The sequence below is a fragment of the Meriones unguiculatus genome, chromosome 7 (assembly GCF_030254825.1).
Source record: "Meriones unguiculatus strain TT.TT164.6M chromosome 7, Bangor_MerUng_6.1, whole genome shotgun sequence".
Taxonomy (NCBI): domain Eukaryota; kingdom Metazoa; phylum Chordata; class Mammalia; order Rodentia; family Muridae; genus Meriones; species Meriones unguiculatus.
Window position 1 is genome coordinate 47,189,886 of NC_083355.1, and position 19,277 is coordinate 47,209,162.

At 50.2% G+C, this 19,277-nt stretch overlaps 2 pseudogenes; both read left to right on the top strand.

The window, feature by feature from the left end:
* The first annotated feature begins 2,593 nt into the window (after positions 1–2,593).
* Positions 2,594–8,627, top strand: LOC110558744 (olfactory receptor 2Z1-like; annotated as a pseudogene).
* LOC110558743 (olfactory receptor 1361-like) lies at positions 8,627–17,547 on the top strand (annotated as a pseudogene).
* Positions 17,548–19,277: the final 1,730 nt, after the last annotated feature.

Below are 19,277 nucleotides of genomic sequence, written 5' to 3' on the forward strand. Positions count from 1 at the left end.
AGGAGCTGGTCTCTGAGAGGGTTTTGTTAGGAAGATATTCTAGAATGAACAAAGTACAGGCAGGTGTGCAGACCTGGGCAGGGAGGGGCTGGCCAGAGAGCCGGGCACTCCTGGGTATCTCTGTAAGGATAGAAAGAACTCATTGATGTCTAACTTGAGTTTCATGATGGACCAGGTTTGAGGATACAGAGGCATTTGTGGGAGTGAGTCTCATTTGATTTATCTGTGTGTGTGCGTGCACACTTGCCATGGTGTCCACATGGAGGCGAGGTCAGCTTGCAAGAGTTAGTTCTCTGCTTTGGGCCTTGGGCTTGAACTCGGATCACCGGCTTGGCAGCAGGCTCCTTCCCCACTGAGCCATATCCATAGTCCTTGTTCCATCTCCTGTAATGGCACTGCTGGGAGCCTGGACATGCCAGATGCCTTTCTTGGGAGTCCCCCTGAAGCTTCCACAGAAGTTGCAGGGCCGGGAAGATAAACTCTGGCAATCGCTGAAGGGCCAGAACACCTGGGGCAAAGCCTTTTGTTGCCTCTGCAGGCCACTTCAGGCTCATGGTAACTTTTGTTTTATTTTTCATTATGCCTCTGTGGTGGGAGGGTTGTGCATGTGCGTTCAGGTGCCCTCAGGCCAAGGCATGGGACCCAGGAGCTGCTGTCTGCTGCCTGTTGTGGGTGCTGAGAACCAAACTTGAGTCGTCTGCAACAGTACACGCTCTAGCCGCCAGAGTAATATTTTAAATAACATCTTATAGTTGGTTTTAATTTAAAGACACATAAACTCCGGGTGGGTAGAGCCTTCTTTCTCCATCTGAATTTCAAAAAAATTAAAACAATTTTGTGGAACTGAGGCTGTAGCTCAGTTAGTAGAGTGCTGTACTCAGTGAGTAGAGTGCTTGTGCTCAGTGGGTAGAGTGCTTGTGCTCAGTGGGTTCAGTGCTTGTGGCTCAGTGGGAAGAGTGCTCACCTATCCTCTATAAGCTCTGGGTTCCCCAGCACCACATCAGCCAGATAAATGCATGCTTGTTCCCAGCCCTGGAGGCAGGGGATCAGGACTTCAAAGTCAACCTTAGCTACATAGAGGTAGGTTCAAGGCCAGCCTGAGTACAGGAGACTGTCTCAAAAAACAAAAATGGGAACCATTTCCACCAGTGTAGAGTCTCCCATGCCCGGTGCTGTCAGGGATGGAGGGTGTAAAGAAGGTTCTGCTGGCACAGAGCCAACCATGCCTGACGCCTCTTCTCACTCCTGTTCTCAGCATCAGACTTAAACACAACAGCAAGAGAGGAACAGTAAAAGGAAAGATTTTTAAAGTCAAGCCAAGAAGCCCATGACGTCCATGTCTGGTGTTGCAGGCTGTCATCCCAGCTTCTAAAAGGCTGAGGCAGGAGAACTGTGAACTTCCCCGGGTAGGAGTGAGTTCCAGGATAGCCTGGGAAAGTTACTGAGATCCTGTTTCAAAATGTAAAAAAGAAAAGAAAAGAAAGCCAACAAGATGGCTCGGTGGGCGAAGGCGCTTGGCAGCCCAAGCCTGTGGCCGAGACTGGGCCCCGGATCCGCGTGGTGGAGAGAGAGCTGGCTCCAGCAGTTGTCCTCTGACCTGTGGGCTGTGGCACACTCCTACACTCCGTTATGTGTGAGAGAAAGGAGGCACAAGAAAAGTCCAGAGAGGCCGGGGCTGTGGTTTGCTGACAGCACCTCCCGGTGTGCAAGGCCCTGGGCTGGCCGAGGCAGGGACTCTTCATCCTGAGGAACCAAGCACTCCATTTGGACCAAGGAAATGATTCCTGGGGATGGGGGCGGGTGTAGAGGGAATGAAAGGGCTTTCCCAGTAAAACCAAGGACTTGGGTGGGATCCACAGACCCATATAGAGGGGGGAGGGCAGAACCAGCTCCACAGAGTTGCCCTCTGACCTCCACACACACATCAGACAAGAAAGTTGTAAAAAGAAAGAGCCGTCCCAGGCCCTCCACCCATCCGGCCTAACTGTGGAAGATGGATTTGACCTGTAAAAGCATGAATTTCCTCAAGCATGCTGAACTGCTCGTGGCAACCTTTGACACACAGAGGTGATATCACAGGGCAGGAGAGGAGACTCAGAGGTTCAGAGCGTGTGCTGCTCATTGCAGAAGATCTGAGTTCAGTTCCCAGCACCCGCATCAAGACAGCTCACAACCACCTGTAATTCCCACTCCAGGGGATCCATGCCCTCTCCTGGCCTCCAAAGGCAACACACACACCCCTGTACATGTAATTGACAATAAAATCTTCTTCTTCTTCTTTTTTTTTAATCCTATTATAAAAGCACCCCAGAAGAGATTCCAGAGCCTGGTGAGGTGCACTTTCCTAGATAACTCATTATCCTAGATAACACTCCGGGAGACGACAGGAAGGGAGGGAAATGTCAGAGTAAATGTTTCAGGGTCTATAACTGCTGCGTCACAGAGACGTTGCAGGTGTTCTTCATGGCAGTGACCCCACATCCCGAAGCCAGCAGTCCCGAGCTCACCTCCTGTTCCCAAGGGTCTTAACGATCGCAGGTAAACCAGAGGCAGCCTGCACGCTCCCTTCTCAGGACAGCCTTAATGGCTGCTCATGACTGTGTCCATCAGCAGGGAGGAGCCAGGACAGACCCAGGTGAGTCCTGTGGGGCAGAGGTGGGTGTGGGACACGAGGCTTATACATCCGTGGGTGGGAGGCAGTTTCCGCCCTGGAACAGAAATGATTTTTATTTTTCTTACATTTTTTTTTTTACTTATAGTCAAAGCATGTATGGAGCCAGAGAAGAACCTTTGGGAGTCTGTTCTCCCCTTCCTCCTGAGGATTGCCTTTCCTTGCCAAGCCATCTCACTCACCAGGAAAGATGCTTAAACAGACTCTACAGGGGCCATGACTGGAACAGGACAGCAAGGGCTGACCTGGGAAGCAGGCGTGACTTCATCCCCAGGCTCAAACTCAGGTCAGGCTTGGCTGTGAGCGCTTTTACCCACTGAGCCATCTTGTCAGCCCTTATCCACCATAAAAAGTCAGTGGTGCCAAGGTTCAGAAATGTCCCAATCAAAACCTCCAAGGTCCCTATGACAGTAGCTTGCTGTAGGATATGGGAATTACTGTTTTTATGGGCCGGGAGTGTGATCAAGGCTTGCAGCATGCTAAGCAAGCATATCCACTGAGCCATATCCTGCCAACTATTTGAATGTTTACATTTCTTTAACTATGTAAATAATACTTGAGAACTTAATTCAAGAATGTAAGCTCCTTCACCAAGTATAGTGGTTCACACCTGCAATCAATCCCAGCTTCCTGGGAGGCTGAGGAATGAGACTGTGAGTCAAGGTTAACCAGACCACACAGCAAGACACGGGGGGCGGAAGGGGGGGGTAGTTACCGATCCTCAGCTTCTGTGGGGAAGGGGCTTTTGCTGTCATCTGTGTTATGTTGTGCAGGCAATTCAGCTGGCCTTCCCTTAGGGACCTTCAGGGTCCTGACAACATCCTATGTCAGTACCTATGTCCTATGACATCATCTGGGCCAGGAACATAGTGACCTGTCGGCCACTCCCCCCTCCTCTTGCTCTCTTACTCTCTTGCTCTTTTGCACTTCCTTTCTCTTGCTTTCCTCTCTCTCTATCAGGGCACCCCCTCCCCCACCATGTCTCTCTCTCCCTCTCTCTTTATCTCCATCCAAGAAACCTCTTTGGATTTAAGATTGGTTGTGTGCATGGCATTTTTATCTAAATACTAACAATCTAAATTCGGGGAAACAGAACCTCAGGAAGGGGTTGCATAAACTGGCCCAGATAGCAAAGCTAAGTAAGATGGCCTAGCACCGCTGAAGCCCAGGGCCACTCTCTTCATCTTGGCCCAGCAACCCACAGGGATGGGCTGGCCCTCCTTCCTGTCTCCCCACAGCACATGCTGGCCTTCCAAAGTCTCTTGTGATGTCTTGGGTTGGTTTTATCCCAAGTCCCTGGTCCATAGCTTTCTCCCAAAAGCATACACACCATGGAAACTGGAATTTCTTCTTCGTCCAGGGCTTAGAACCCCCACCTTCTTAGCCTGGAACTGTCTATAAAGACTTCCCTTGACCTACTTTGTGCGAGCTGTATGCTGTGACTTCCAGGAGCTCTGCAGCTGCTGCTGTAGACGGACAGAAACCACAGAGTTGTGTGAGCCCTGGGGCCAGCAGGGCCAGCCAGAGAACAAGGAAGACACTGGTTCTGGTGGTTGGCTGTAAAATGGCAGTCTTGGAGATGTTATGCCCAAGTCTTGGGGACCCCAAAGAACACCAAGGAGCTGATTCCCAAGCAAACATAGTAGGGTCTTTTTATTACAAGCTCTAGCTAGTTCCCACAACCTCATCAATGCAGCAGTTGAGAGCAGAGCCCCAAGCTCAGCGGGAGGAGGGTTTATATTTAGGGTTACAGCAAGGTTTGGGAAATTCCAGCCAGGCAGTTTTATGATTGATTGACAGCAATTGTCTGGAGAAAATTGTTTTCCTGGAGGGCCAAGCCAAACTGAAATTATTTTACTCATCCTATGGTAAAGAACACCTAGGTAAATTCCAGGTATTCACTGATTAGCCGTTGCTAGGGGTAATGGTTAAACATTACTGGGTTTTCTCCAGGCTATTGGGTAGGGGTCTCCATTGTCTTCTCTTTGGAATTGGTGACCTATGGCCTAGTTCCTGGGACTGGTGGCTTTTGGGGTGGGGGTGCGGGGTCAGGCCTGTTCTTTCAGGTACTTGTGATTGACAGTTGAAGAGGGTGGGGTAGGCTCAAGTACTAAAGATTAACAGTGGAAGTGCCCTTGGGATGAGAGCTGAACTGGCTGTCTTGGGAACTTGCATTTGACAGCTGACTGGGCTAAAGGAGAGCTCTGGGATGGAGCCCTCAGTCTTTGAGTCTCTGGCTTCTCTGCAGATAAGAATGTGCCCAGAGGTGGTGTCCTGTGATGTGGGGACAGAGACCTAGCACCTGTTCCGAGGCAGCTGTGCTCTGAGTGTTCACAAGGAGAAACCATGCGAACTGGTTTTCCTCCCGGAAGCATTTCCGCACTGACCTGCCTGCCAGGCCAGGCAAAGCCAGGGCCGGCCCTCCCTGGGAACCACAGCACCATGCCCTGCCCCCTCCCCCATCCAACTCCAGGAGTTTAAAAACATCTTTGAAGGCTCTTTATGTCCTCAGCAGGCTTGTATGCCTGATGACCAGTGACCTCAGCGGGGCAGATGTGTCTTACATGCACTGATTCTGTTTTCTTTAGCTATTTACCGTCTTCTGGGCTGCTGGATCCTCCGTTGGCTCTACTCCTTATCTGAGGAAGTTCTAGAGACAGCTGCGCAGCTGGCCGCCAAGCCATGCCACTCCTGGTTCCTTTGTGTATATTCTAAGGGGCACAGCTGAATCACAAAGTAAGTCTAGTTCCAGTTTTTTCAGAGACCCCCAGGCTGTCTCCCGTGGCTGCTGCGCTGGTCCACAGTGTGTAAGATCCCCACGTCCTCACCAGCATCTGCTATTTTCATGGTGACAGTCACTGTCCCTGGGGAGAGGCAGAGTCTCTGTGTACTTTTTGGTTTGGTTTGGAGTCAGGATCTCACCTAGACCAGGCTGTCTTTGAACTCCTAATCCTGCCTCAGCCTCCTGCCAGGATGCCAAGCATTATGTTGAAAGGGTTAGACTAACTTTGTAACCTATATGTCTTCTAAAGCCTATAGTTTTGAGTTTTAGGTCCAGGTTAAGCTAAAGCCTCTTAGTACCTTTCCAGAGAGTGAAGGAATGTGACCCTATCTGTGAGGACAGATATAAAAAAAGGGCAAGCAAGCAATGACCTTCACTCAGCAAAAGAAGGACCAGACCCTTGTCCTTGAGATAGCGTTTCTTAGCAACGAACCTAGACTTCTTCTGAGTAGCTTTTGACCTCCAGCCAAGAGCCCGTAGCCCTAATCTTCAAGGATGAGCTAACCACCCCCACCTTAAATTGCAGCTGCATCCACACTTGGCAGGACTGGCCAAGCTTGAGCACCTAAGACTAACCAATTATCTTACTTTATAGCTTCCTCACCCAATCCTAAATTGCCAAAACTAAAACTTCAAATTTCCCGCAATTTTTCTTTTAAAAACCTAAAGGCCTTTGTCTCCCAGTGCCACTCTTTGCTGACCAGCAGGGGTGACTCCGTTGTACAATGGTTAATAAACCTCTTGCTTTTGCAACGAGTCTTGGTCTGGGGGAGTTTCTGGGAAGGGCGCGATTGAACTCCTGAGCTGTGAGACCCCAGGTCTTACAATGTGACATGATTTTTGGGAACATGAACAATGTCTACTCACTGCAGACAGGAAACCGACAGTGGATTACAGAGTCCCACCAAAGTGCAACTTGGTGGACGTGAATTTTATTGGGGTTACATACAGGGGTATGGATGAGGGGTTACTTCCAGGAGCAGAAATGACTCCAAGACAGCTGTAATACCAAAGCACAGTGACAGCTTACAAAATGAGAACCGAGAGCTCACTGACCACCCGCAGGCAGCTCAGCGGTTAGAGCCCTTTCCAGGTACCTCAGCTGGTTTGAGCCTCTTCCAGGCTGGCTGCTTTGTGTCTCCCTCAACAGGCCTAGTACCTTACCCACACTTGAAAGAAGGAAGAGCCCAGTGATCTGGTCAGTTTGGGGGACTTTCCGAAGCCTCTGAGTTGTTTACTTCCTGCACTTAGGTAAGGGGTGCCCCTGGGGGCCAGTAGGCTCAGCTCTCAGAGGAAACTGCCACAGGGCATAAAGCTTGTGGCTCCACACCCAACTTCTCCGGGAACTTTTTGATTTGGGTTTTCCTAGAGGTTGAAAAGGCTGAACGTTGCTTTCAAGAATTTATTGGTCTTTTGTCTGTCCTTTGAGGACCATCCAGTCACCCCTCGTCCTGTGTAGACTGGAAGCCTTGTTTCCTTGGTTGACTTGGTTTGTTTTTATTGTTTGTTTTGAGTTTTTCATATATTCAAGATAGAAACACTGTTGGGCAAATGCTGGCAAAAGCTCTTACAGTCCACGAGCCACTTCCCTCTGCTGCACGAGGGCTTTACAAAAGGGCTATTCTCTTTTGTTACATTGATTTTTATAAGAAGATGTTGTGTTTTGTTTTAATTTCTTGCCTCCTTGTTCTTATCTACCCAAAGAGCTTTGAAACTTCTGGAATCATCTTTTTGCCTTTTTTTTTTACCCCCAGCTTTCTTTCTTTTTTAAGATTTACTTATTTATTATGTATATAATGTGTCTGTATGTAGACCTGCAGGCCAGAAGAGGGCACCAGATCTCATTATAGATGGTTGTGGCCACCATGTGGTTGCTGGGAACTGAACTCTGGGAAAACAGCCAGTGCTCTTAACCTTTGAGCCATCTCTCTAGCCCCACCCCCAGCTTTCTGTTTATGTTTTAGATTTATTTTTATTTCTGTGGATGTATCTAAATGTGGGTGTGTGCACCTGTGTGCAGTGCCCATGGAAGCTAGAAGAGGGCATTGGGTCCCCTGTAGCTGGACTTACGTGCAGTTTAAGCCATGTGGCTGATGGGAACCCAATTCTAATCTTTGGCAAAAACATCCAGTACTGTTGACAAGTGGACCATCTGTCCTGCCCCTGGCCCCTCTCCTTGCCTCATTTAGTGACTAAGACATTCTAAGATGACAAATAACTGTTACCAAGGGAGCAAGTGAGTGAAGGCATGTGTTATGGAACTTTTCTTGGGGAGCGTGAACAGATGTCTCTTCACCCCAGATAGAGCACCGACAGAGAGTAAACCACTCAACAGCATGAAGGAAAGGCGTCCCTCTTCTTCCTCGTGGCCACTATGTTCGCCACAGGCCTGCTAGGTAACACAATCCTGATTTTCCTGATTGCCACAGACTCCAGGCTCTGCACCTATGTACTTCCTGCTCATCCAGCTCTCTGTTCCAGATGTGGGCTTCCCACTGGTCACATTCCCAAGATGGCGGCTGACTTCCTGCAGGGAGAGAATGCCATAACCTTCAGGGTGGGGGTGTGCTACCCAGATGTTCTTCCTCGTGTTCATGGGTGTCTGTGGGGTGTCCTTCTGTCCCACATGTCTTATGACCACTACGTGGCCATGTGCCATCTGCTGCATTACCAGGTGCTCTCATGAGAGGCCAGGCGTGTCTGGTGATGGTGGAAGTGTCCTGGTGGCCTCCACCCGTACCTCCATCACCCTGCAGTTCCCCTATTGTGCCCTGTTGGGCCACTTCCTCTGTGAGCTGCCAGCAATCCTCAAGCTGAAGTGTGCAGACACAGCAGCCTATGAGTTGGTGCTATCTAGCTCTGGAGTGCTGATCTTACTTCTGCCCGTCTCTCATCTTCACCTCCTATGGCATGTTCTGTGGGCTGTGCTGTGCATGCATTCAGCCAAAGCTAGACACAAGGCTTTCACCACTGCTCCTCACACGTGGCCATAGTGGGTCTCTTTTATGAGGCAGCCATATTCATGTACGTGGTCCCAGGCAGCTACCACAGCCCACAACAGGACAACCTTCATCACCAGCCCTCAACCCGTTCATCTAGAGTTTGAGGAGCAGAGAAGTTCGAATGGCTTTGGTCAAGGTCATGGGCAGGGCTGATTTTAGGGCAAAGCGATGATGTCCTTGCTGCTGATTTTCCCAGGAGCCTCCTTTATGGCTAGACTGTGCAAGGTTCACCGCAACTGGCCAGCTGCCTCCTTCAAGATGCACTTCTCCCTTCAGGGTGACTTTGAAGAAAAGTCGAAGTTGTACCCCAGCTTGGGGTACATGCTTGTTACTACCACACTAGCACAAGGGAGGCGGGGGGAGGAAGGCTACCTCCAGTTTTCAGACAGCATGGGGTGCACAGCAAGGCCTTGCCTCAAAAGAAAAAAATTAGGGGAAGGGCAGATGGCTTGACTGCTCAGAGCACTTGCTGCTCTTCTAGAGGACCTGTGTTTGGTTCCCAGCACCCATGGCTCCCAGCTCACAACTTCTTGTAACATCTGCTCCAGAGGATCCAATGCCTCTCTGGCCTCCTTGAGGCCATACACATATGGTATGTACACAGAGAGACATATAAATAAATGTTCTGTAGATTATTTAAATAAGAGGGTAGGTTTTCTAGGCTGGGCATGGCGGAGGCAGGAGGACCAGTATTTCATGGTCAGTCTTCAGGCATAGCTACAGCCCTTCAGTGCTTGCCACACAAGCCTGACAATCATAAGTTCAGCTTCCCAGAGACACACAAATGCCCACTGGCAGGATGGTTAGCTAGATTAGCCACATCGGTGATCTCTGAGTTTTACCGAGGGACTCTTCCTCAAAGAATAAGGTAGAAGAGTGGAAGAGGATTCCTGAGTTCAGCCTGAGACTTCCACATGAGAACACACACAATAATATGCATACATACATGCACATGACACATGGAAAATTTAAAAATGATAAATACATATTAAAAAGCAGTTGAAGGAGGCCTGGCAGTGGATCTCAGCATTTGGGAGGCAGAGGCAGATCTTTGTGAGTTCAAGGCCAGCATGGTCTACAGAGTGAGTCCCAAGACAGCCAGGGCTACACAGAGAATCCCTGTCTCAAAAAACAAACAAAAAATAATAATAAATTAAAAAACAACAACAAAAGCAGCTTAAGGCCACTTTCAGGGACACATGTTTAAAGCCAACCCGGGCCACATGAGACTGTTTGGCTACAAAGAGCCATTGACAGACACAGTCCTTAGCCTTGTAGTCACAGAACCACAAATGAAAATAAGCCTTTTCCTTATAACCTCTCAGTCTGTGGCGTTGTATTATAGCAACAGAACATGAACAGAGGCAGCTCCCTATGACCAACTTATCCTCACCCTATGACTGAAGAGTCTGCACAGTCTGGGAGACACTGTCTGGTGATTTCCTCCAAATTGGAACATCTCCTGGGGGAAGGATGAATGTACACACCAGAGGAAGTAAACAAAAGTTACAAGTCTAAGGAAACTCCTCAAATTGACAAGATTTGCAAGGCCCCTCCTCCAAGGCGCCACCTCTGAGCCACCCCCCCCCCCAGCCTCTCACTGGACCATTCTAGGCAGGGGCTCCACCTCTGAGCGATGTCTAGATTCCCTTTTACATGTGCAGGGAGGGAGAGGGCACAGACCCGACAGGGCCTACCCTTGAATTCACTCTGTTCTGTAATTCTTCTGCCTCATCTTCCAACGTGACTGGAAAATGTGTCTGCATCACCATGCCTAGAAAATGTCAGTGTTTTGGTCTTCAGTGGTGGAGTGATGGTATGCATTAGCAAATCTTACAGCCAAAGTTTAAACAGGTTGGTGTTTAGGTTGCATACTTTCTGCTTATGCACTCGGTCTTTGTGTAGTCGGACAACTGGCAGTAAGCAGTGCTTTTCTTTCCACCTTGCTGATCCCAGAAACCAAAATCTAGTCAGCCTTGGCAGCAAGCTGCCCAATGTCTGCCCAATGTCCTTAGATACTCAGTGTCACGAAAGATCAAAGAAAGTGGAGGAAGTCTTCAAATGAGCAGACACAAGACACACGGTGCCCTGGTAAGTTTTTGTTAAGTTGACACAAGCTAGGGTCATCTGAGAAGAGGGAACCACAACTGAAAAAAATGCCTCCATAAGATGAGCCTGTAGGCAAGCCTGTGGGCATGTTCTTGATTGAGGATTGATGTGGGAGGACCATGCCAATCCTGGGCTGGTGGTCAGAGGTGCTGTAAGAAGAAGGCAGGCTGAGCAAGCCATGGGAGCAAGTAAGCAGCACCCCCCACGGCCTGTGCATCAGCTGCTGCCTCCAGGCTCCTGCCCTGTTCCTGCCGTGGCTTCCCTAAATGGATTGTGATTCAGGATATGTAAACCAAGTAAACTCTTTCGGCCCATGTTGTTTCATCACAGCAATAGAAAGCAAACTAAGCAACTAGATGGACCCAACCAGGCAGAGAAACAAAACATTAACTGCAGACACTGAAGCTGGCAGTGATGGATCAGACCAGTCTTCCCAATACTGAAGAGGCCTGACGTAGGAATATTGAAGAGGCTTGAGGTAGGGGTATTGAAGAGGCTTGAGGTAGGGTATGGAGAGTTCTAAGCCAGCCCAAGCTACGTAGCCAAACCCTACGTAGCAAAACCCAAAGTATAATCAAGCGGCCCTGTCATAGTGGCAGACCTGCCATCTCACAATCAAAGAGGCTGAGGCAGGGGAATAGTCAGGCCAGCCAGAACTACATAGTGAGATCCTGTCTCAAAAAGTGGGGGTGGGAGGGTCTACACTATGACATGCACACACTCCACATCTGCCCTGACCCACGATTAATTTGTAAACAATTATAGTTGGGTATGTGGTTCAGGGGAAGAGTGTTTGCCTGGCACGTTATGGATCCTGGGTTCATCGCTGCACAGAAGAGGGGGAGGGGGGAAGAGAGAAGCAGGGAAAAGAGGAGAGAGGAGGAAAGATGGAGATAGGAAAGATAAAGGGGGCCCTGAGGAAGGGAGAAGGTTAGAGGGAGGGAATGAAGAGGGGGGGGGAGAGGGGGGAGGGAGAACAGGGATGGAAAAAGAAGAGGGAGCCCTGACCGAGGGGAGAGGCAGCTTGGAGGTTGAAGCCCCTGTGCTGTGCTTCTCATTGGGGTCGCTAGAAGGCGCTGCGCCTCCTCCTAGCCACACAGTCCCGCGCTGCGGTTCAGACCCAGAGTGGGTGATGCCGGAAGGTCCTGTAGAGCCCCCCAAAACGCGGGACACCCAGAGGGAAAGGTTTAAAGCCAAGCAGTTCGTTGTTTCACGACACCAAAGCACGCAGCAAAACGAACATTCTTGAAGGTGCTGGAAGGTCAGGCCCCCAGCACGCGCTTTAGAGTCTGTCCGATTGTTGTCTCCACGGTTTGGGGGCGGACTTCCGGCTCCCAGGGCTGTGTGGACCGGTGTGCACCGCCTGGCTGGTGTAACCTCTTTCTTTTTTTCTTTTAAAGAGAGTTGTGCTGGGCAGTTGGCTCAATTCTCTAAGCCCAGCACTCTGGAAACAGAGGCAGACGGATCTCCGAAGACCTCTGGTTTTGAAACCAGTCTGGTGGAGGGCTACACAGAGAAACCCTGCCTCGAAACACAAACAAAGAGTTGTTTTATTTTTTGTAAGTGTCTGTATGGATGGGCTTGTGCGTGTGTGTGGAATGCGCTCAGAGCCTAGAGCAGGAGCTGGGGTTACAGGCAGTGTGAACTGGGAGCTGGGAACTGAACTCTGGACCCCCAAAGCCACTGAGCTGTTCCTCCACCCCCTCCATTCTCCCTCCTTCCCTTACCTCCCCTCTCTGACACTGGGGCTAGAACCCAGCACCTCATGCATGCTAGACATTCTTGAGGTACCCCTCACCGCATCAGCTCCCACCAGTTCACACAGGGTTAAGGTTCACTGTGATTTTGAGCAGGACACACAAGTCAAAGCACATCCAACCCAAAGCTCTGTGGTCCATTAGCAGGACATGGCTGAAGCCTCCCGCACCCTCCCCAAAGGCTGGTTTGTCCAAAACAGCAACAGGCCTTCCCCTGCCAGCCCTTGACACCCAGTCCCTCCTGGGTGGTGCTGGGACGGCAGAGAAAGCTCAGTCCCAAATCCTGTGCTTGAGAAACTGAGGGGTAAGAACATGAGGTGACAGCAAACATCCACACTTTACAGCCCACAGCCACCCCGGGCAGGCAGCATTGAGTCTTGCAGAGGGGCTTGGGGTAAACCTTAGCTTCCGGAGCTCCTGCAGGAGGAGCAGAGGAAGGCCAGCCAGAGGACCCCATTTGTAAAGGGGGCTCAGAAAGCATGGTTTACAAGGGAATGGGAGACAAAACTAGTGGTTTTAGACAAAACTAGTGAGGTCAGTGGGAAAATGACCCCACCTGAGGTCGGGGTGCACCCCTCAGCAGAGCTAACCTCTGCTGCTTTGGAAGTGAGTCGGGAAGCCACTCCTGAAAGAATGGGACCAGGCTAAGAGGAATGGTGCATTAGTTCAGGAAACTAATGTAAGAATGTTGCATGGATGTACTTGTAGAAACAAAACAGAAATCGTGCCTGTTACAGACTTTGTGTCCCTCACCCCCCAAAAAGATAACAAGTAATAAACATGGAGGGGCTATTACTCCCAGCAGCAGGAAGCCACAAACCTATCCTAGGATTTGGTGGGTCTAACAGTGTCAAGAGAAATCCATTAAGCCATGCTCTTCAGGGAGTCCCCCAAAGAATCCTAGAGACACTGGCACCACAGGTGTGGAGGGAAAGCTAGGGCAGAAATTACAGTGACCTCAGCCCCTGAGAAGCTGGCCTGATAGGGACAGAACACAGAACAATTAACCGGCATCCTAACAAGGCCCAGGAGAACAAGCCAGGACATGAGGACACCAAGGTGTTGCGCAGTCCCTTGTAGGACAAGGAGCTACATCCACAGCACACACACTGTCCAGGACCTTCCCCAAGAAGAGGTGGAACACCTCCCACCAGGCATCCAAGGTCGGAGGGAGTGACTCGATGCTCATCATGATGGATGAGCTGGGAAGGGGAGGAGAAAGAAAGCAGGCCGCTGGCTGTGGAGGTTGCCTAGCCCACTGTGACTTTGCTTTCCTGGGCCGGACTTAAGTCATGGCTTTAAAAAAGACACAACAAAGCGAGCAGTTCAGCTGAGTGGTTGCAGTATCCTACGTGGCCCAGGCTAATCTGGAACTTGTACTCCTCCTGCTTCAGCCTCCTGAGTGTTGGGGTGACAAGTGGCCCACCGTGCTCACCGTGAAGTATGGTATTAAGAGCTTTGAACAAGACAAACCGTGAGGTGCTGGCCATTGATAATTTCCTCAGTCCCCTCGGTGCAGAGATGGAGATAGGAGACCTCACCTGGAGTGCTACCTATGATGAAGGGGTCTGTCCATTTTTTACGTGTGCTCCTTATGAACACTAGCGGCAAGCAGGCCCGCAGAAAGCCAGTGTAAAGCTTTATACAGAGATCAGGCAGGTGCTCTCTCCTGAGCAGGTGCCATCGTAGAGAGTGATCTAGACCAAGCCTGGTACCAGGGAAACCAGAGAGCGGGCAAGGTTGAGAGTCAATGAGAGACAAACTGAGAATCAGCTGGGGAGGGAGGCGGGAGGTGGTGATCATACCTGTCATCCCGGCACTCAGGAGGCCAGGGCAGGAGGGTGCTGAGGCGAAGAGTGAAACCCTGTCCCCAACCAAAGGCTGAGGGTGTGGCACGAAGAAGAGCACAAGCATGCAGAGTCCCGTGTTTATCTCCAGCACCACAAATAATAATAAAATCATTTTATTAAAAAAAAAATAAAAAGAGCCGAGCTTAGTGGAACACACCTGTAATCCCATCACTCTGGGAGACAGAGCCAGGCAGATTGCTGTGTGGTTAAGGCCAGCCTGGTCTACAGAGTGAGTCCAGGACATCCAAGGCTACACAGAGAGACCCTGTCTCAAAAAAAAAAAAAAAAGAAAGAAAAAGAAAAGAAAAGAAAAGAAAGAAAAAGCGAAAGGAAGGAAGGAAGGAAGGGATGAAAGAGGAAGGTTAGGAGGAAAAAGAGGAGGAAGAAGATGAAGAAAGAATAAGAAGGGAGAGGAGGAGGAAAGAGGTAAGTGGTCAGGACACTTGGGCAGCCACAGTCTGGCCACTGGCCACCCCATGTCCTGCCTGGGCAGCAGTAACTTCAGTGGGGCTGGACCAAAGCCAGGGGACCCAGAATGAGGCCACACACTGGTTTGACAAAGCCTGGGGACCTGAGCCAGCCCAGCAAGGATCAGCACTCCTAAGAAAAGTTGTCCTTGACTGACAGCTCAAAGGGGCAGTGGCCTTGAGCAGAGAATGATATTAGGGTCTGAAATGTGCTAACCAACCCAGACAGGGCTTAAGAGTAGGAATACTGTGTGTGTGAGAGACAGTGTGTGAGTGTGTATGTGTGTGTGTGAGAGAGAGACAGACAGAGACAGAGAGAGTGTTTAATTTTCAGGCATCCAAAAAGCATGAATAACTCTAGGTTGGCCAGGCTTAATGGCACACACCTTTAATCCCAGCACTTGGGAGGCAAAGGCAGGCAGATCTCTGTGAGTTCGAGGCCAGTCTGGTCTACACAGTGAGTTCCGAGCTACATAGAAACCTTGTCTCAAAATTAAAAAAAGAAAGAAAGAAAGAAAGAAAGAGAAAAAGAAACGAAAAAGAAAAAGAAAAAAATGTCTGGATGACAAATTGTATTCATTATCCAAACTAAGGAAGAGACAATAGTTCAGGAAAAGCTAAGGCTGCGGGTGGGCCTCTGCCTGCCCTATCTACAGAGCTCGCTCTTGCTCTCTTTCTCCCTCCCTCTCTGCATCTGACTGTCTCTCTCTCAATGTTTCTGTGTGTGTGTGTTCATCTGTCTGTCTGTCTCTGTCTGTGAGTCTGTGTAGGTATGGAGGTCAGAGAAAAGCTTGTTAGACTCTGTTCTCTCCCTCCACCATGTGAGAACTGGGCTTGAACTCAGGTGAGCCACCTTACCAGCCTGGGTTCCCTCCTCCTTTAAGAAGACCTACTTCTATCACACATGCAGAAATGAGCAGCAGGACACGGAATGCACACCAGTCATCCCAAGCACTGGGAGGAGGAGGCAGGAGAATCAGGAGTTCAAGGTCAGCTTTGGTACCTTTGAGCACAAGTCCCACCTGGGCTACAGGAGTCTCAAAAAGACAAGGCAAAAGACAGAAGGGAAAGGCAGCATAAAAGGAAATGACATCACTGTCCTTTACACCTTGGGCCTAGAGCCCCCTGCAGAGGCCCATATATTAGAGACTGGGCACCGGGCTGGAGAACGGCTCAGCCGGTACTTGTGCTGCTCCTACAGAAAGCCAGTTCGGTTCCCAGCCCCCACGTTGGGTGACTCACAACCACTTTAGCTGTAGGGGACCCAGTGCCTTCTTCTGGACTTGTAAGGCTCTGCGCTTACATGTACACACATAGTGACAAAAAGACTGAAGCCGGGCATGGTGGCGAATGCCTATGATACCAGCTCTGTGAGTTCAAGGGCTGGCAGCCTGGACTACCTAATAAGACCACGTCTCAAATAAATAAACAAACAAATGACTGTGTAACTACGGGGAAATAGTGGCACATTTAGGGGGCAGGGCCTAGTGAAAAAAGTCATTATGGATACTCGCCTCTTCATTCTCTCTCTTTCTCTGCCCCCCCCACACTATCTCACACTGCCCCAAGCACAAGGTAGGAACTGAAGCCCCTGAAACTGTAAGCCAAGACAAACCTTTCCTGCTGTGCATGCCTTGACTGGCTCAAGTATTTTGTAAAAGTCTTGGAAATCTGATAAACATGCTATCTCAAAGAGATATACCATACCCACGGCCACACAGCATTGTTTTTACCTTTCCTCTTTCCTAGCCTTAGGCATGCTAGTGAGTGCTCTGCCTCTGGGTCAGGGCCCCCCCCCAGCACTATGGGATTCTCTAATGCACAGGTGGAGCCCTGCCTAGAATGCCCCAGTGAGGGCTGGGGGTGAGGCTCAGGGATGGAGCCCCGACAGAGAATCAACAGGTGAGGCGCCCAGGGAGGCAAATCCTCCCGCAGGGGACAGTCTTGAGGCCTGCTGTGTGTCTGAGCAAAGGACAGGGTTACAATCCAGGGACAGGGTGGGCACAAGGAGCGTGCCAAGTGGAATTCAGTCAGCACCATAGATAGATCCTGCTTCTTTCTGTTATTCTAGGACTGCCACAGAAGGTGCTAGCCTCAGCAGGGTCCCCGAGCTCCCGCTGTAAGGGCCTGTCACAGACGCTGGGCAGTGGCTGCTCTTCTCCATCTCCCTGAGCGTGTGCCTACACACAGTTCTAGGGAGCCTGCTCATTACCATGGCCGCCGCCACGGATTACAGGCTCCACACCCCCAGGTCCTTCTTTCTGGCCAACCTGGCCTTTTTGTGGACATCTGCCTCACCTCCATCACCATCCCCAAGATGCTGGGCAAACGTATGTCAGGACACAAAGGCATCTCTTGCTTCACACAGATTTTCTCCTTCATCTCGTTTGCTGGCATCGACAGCTCCCTGCTGACCATCATGACCTATGACCACTATGTGGCCATCTGTCACCCTCTACATTATGCTATGTCCATCCTACCCTGGCTCTGTGACCTCCTGGTCACTGCGTCCGGGCCTCGGCCTTTTCGAGTGCCCTGACCCACATGATCCTGCTGACTCGCATCTCTGTCTGTGCCCACAGCCAGATCCCCCACTGCTAACACTGGCCTGTTCAGATACTTCTCTTGGTACGCCATGGTGTGCACTGGGAGTGCACTGCCTGCCATCATGCCCTTCGGGGGCATCTTGGTCTCCTACGCCCGCGTCTTCACAGCAGCGTTGAGGATCCCAGGTGCAGCAGGGAATCGCAAGGCATTTCTCACCCATGGCTCCCATCTCTACACAGTGGCTGCAGTGCACACCAAGGTCTCAGCCCCATGTTGAACCCCTTCACCTACACCCTGGGAACAAGGACATGAGAGGTGCCCTGGGGACTCTTGTCTGAAGGAAGGCAGTCTCTGCCAGGTAACCACGGGGCTGGGAGTTCAGAAGGCAGAAGTTAAGGACTGAACTTCCCAGACCCTTACATGGCTTAAATCATCAAATAGTTTCTTTTTCCAAACCTGTACAGAACAGTTATTTGTGCTTGCTTTAGATCTCTGTGTGTGTGAATGTGCGTGAGTGTGAGTGCATGTGTGTGTCTCTCTCTATGTATGTCTGCGTGCATGTGTGTGTTCATGCATACATGTGTGCACATGTGTGTACAAGGTATTAAATTCTTAGGGCTGGAGTTACAGGTGGCTGTGAGGCATCATTTGGGTCCTCTGGAAGAGTGGTAAGTGTTCCTAACCACCGTGGAGCCATCTCTCCAGAATGGCCTTCCTCCCATGGTGGAAGGGGAGGAAGAGACAGAGGAAGGCGGGAGGGAAGAGCAGAAGCTCTACAGGCTGCCCTCTGTAACAACCACGTGCTCACAGGGATGGGACCACTCCCGTAATTCTAGAATTAGTCATCTCTCCCCGGCTGCACTGTCCCGCACACACCAGAGCTTGTCCGGTATTAGAAGACAAGGAGGATGAACAGAGTTAGCACTCGGGTAGGAGAATTCCTTTTTTCTTTTCAGATGTGTTTGCTTTATGTAAGTGAGTGCTCTTTCTGAATGCATGCTTTCATATCAGAAGAGGGCCTCAGACCCCAGTACAGATGGTTGTGGCCACCATGTGGTTTCTGGGAATTGAACTCAGGACCTCTGGAAGAGCAGCCAGAGCTCTTAACTGCTGAGCCCAAGAATTAATTTTTTAAGATTTATTTTCTGCCTGGATATTTTTGTGTAAAAATGTGAGTGCTGTGCCCAAGGGAGGCAGGAGAGGAGGACATCAGTCCCCCCTGAAGTTGGAGTTACAGGCAGTTGTGATCTGTATGGTGTGGGTTCTGGAAACCGATCTCAGGTCCTTTGCAAGAGCAGCTCCTGTTCTTAACCATTGAGCCATCTCGCCAGCCTCCAAGGCAGAATCAACTGTCCATTCCAGTCTTATGACCTGACCACCTCTCCCTGGCCGCAGCTCCCTTGCCGGTTCCTTTCGTCTTGTTTCTCCATCAGTCCTAAGCCTCACCCTGTCTGGGCCTTTGCTCTGTCCATCCCGCGAGCTGCACCGGTGCCTCCCTTTGCTTCTCCCTCCACAATCTTGCCTCTGGCAGGTTCAGTCACCCACAAGCAGCCATGGTCAAAACACAGCAATGTCAAGTAGAAAATTTCTGACACTGGGGCTGTCCACCAAGCTCAACGACCCGACTTTGGTCCCCGGGACCAGCATGGTGGAAAAAATAAGCTGACTCTCACAGACTGTGCTCTGACTCCATGTGCTTTTTTCATTTCATTTTTTTATATGTGCGTTTGCCTACATGTGTGCAAGTTCACCACAGGTATGCAGTACCCCTGGAGTCCAGAAGAGGGCAATGGATCCCCTGGATCTGGAGTTATATATACATGGAGCCTCCATGTAGATTCTGGGAACTAAACCTGGCTTCTCTGCAAAAGCTTCCAGTGCTCTTAACCATGGAGCCAACTCTTTAGCACCCAAATTCTTACTCATGTGATATTCTACCCCATGATGGTATCTTATGGTGTCCCACTCCATCCCTCCCAGGATGGGAGTACCAGTCAATTCAGTGTATCCATGCTGTACCTACCTGTCTGTGACTTAACCATCTCAGTTTCAAGCTTATGTTCTTGTATGCTTGTGTTCAGATAGCATCCAA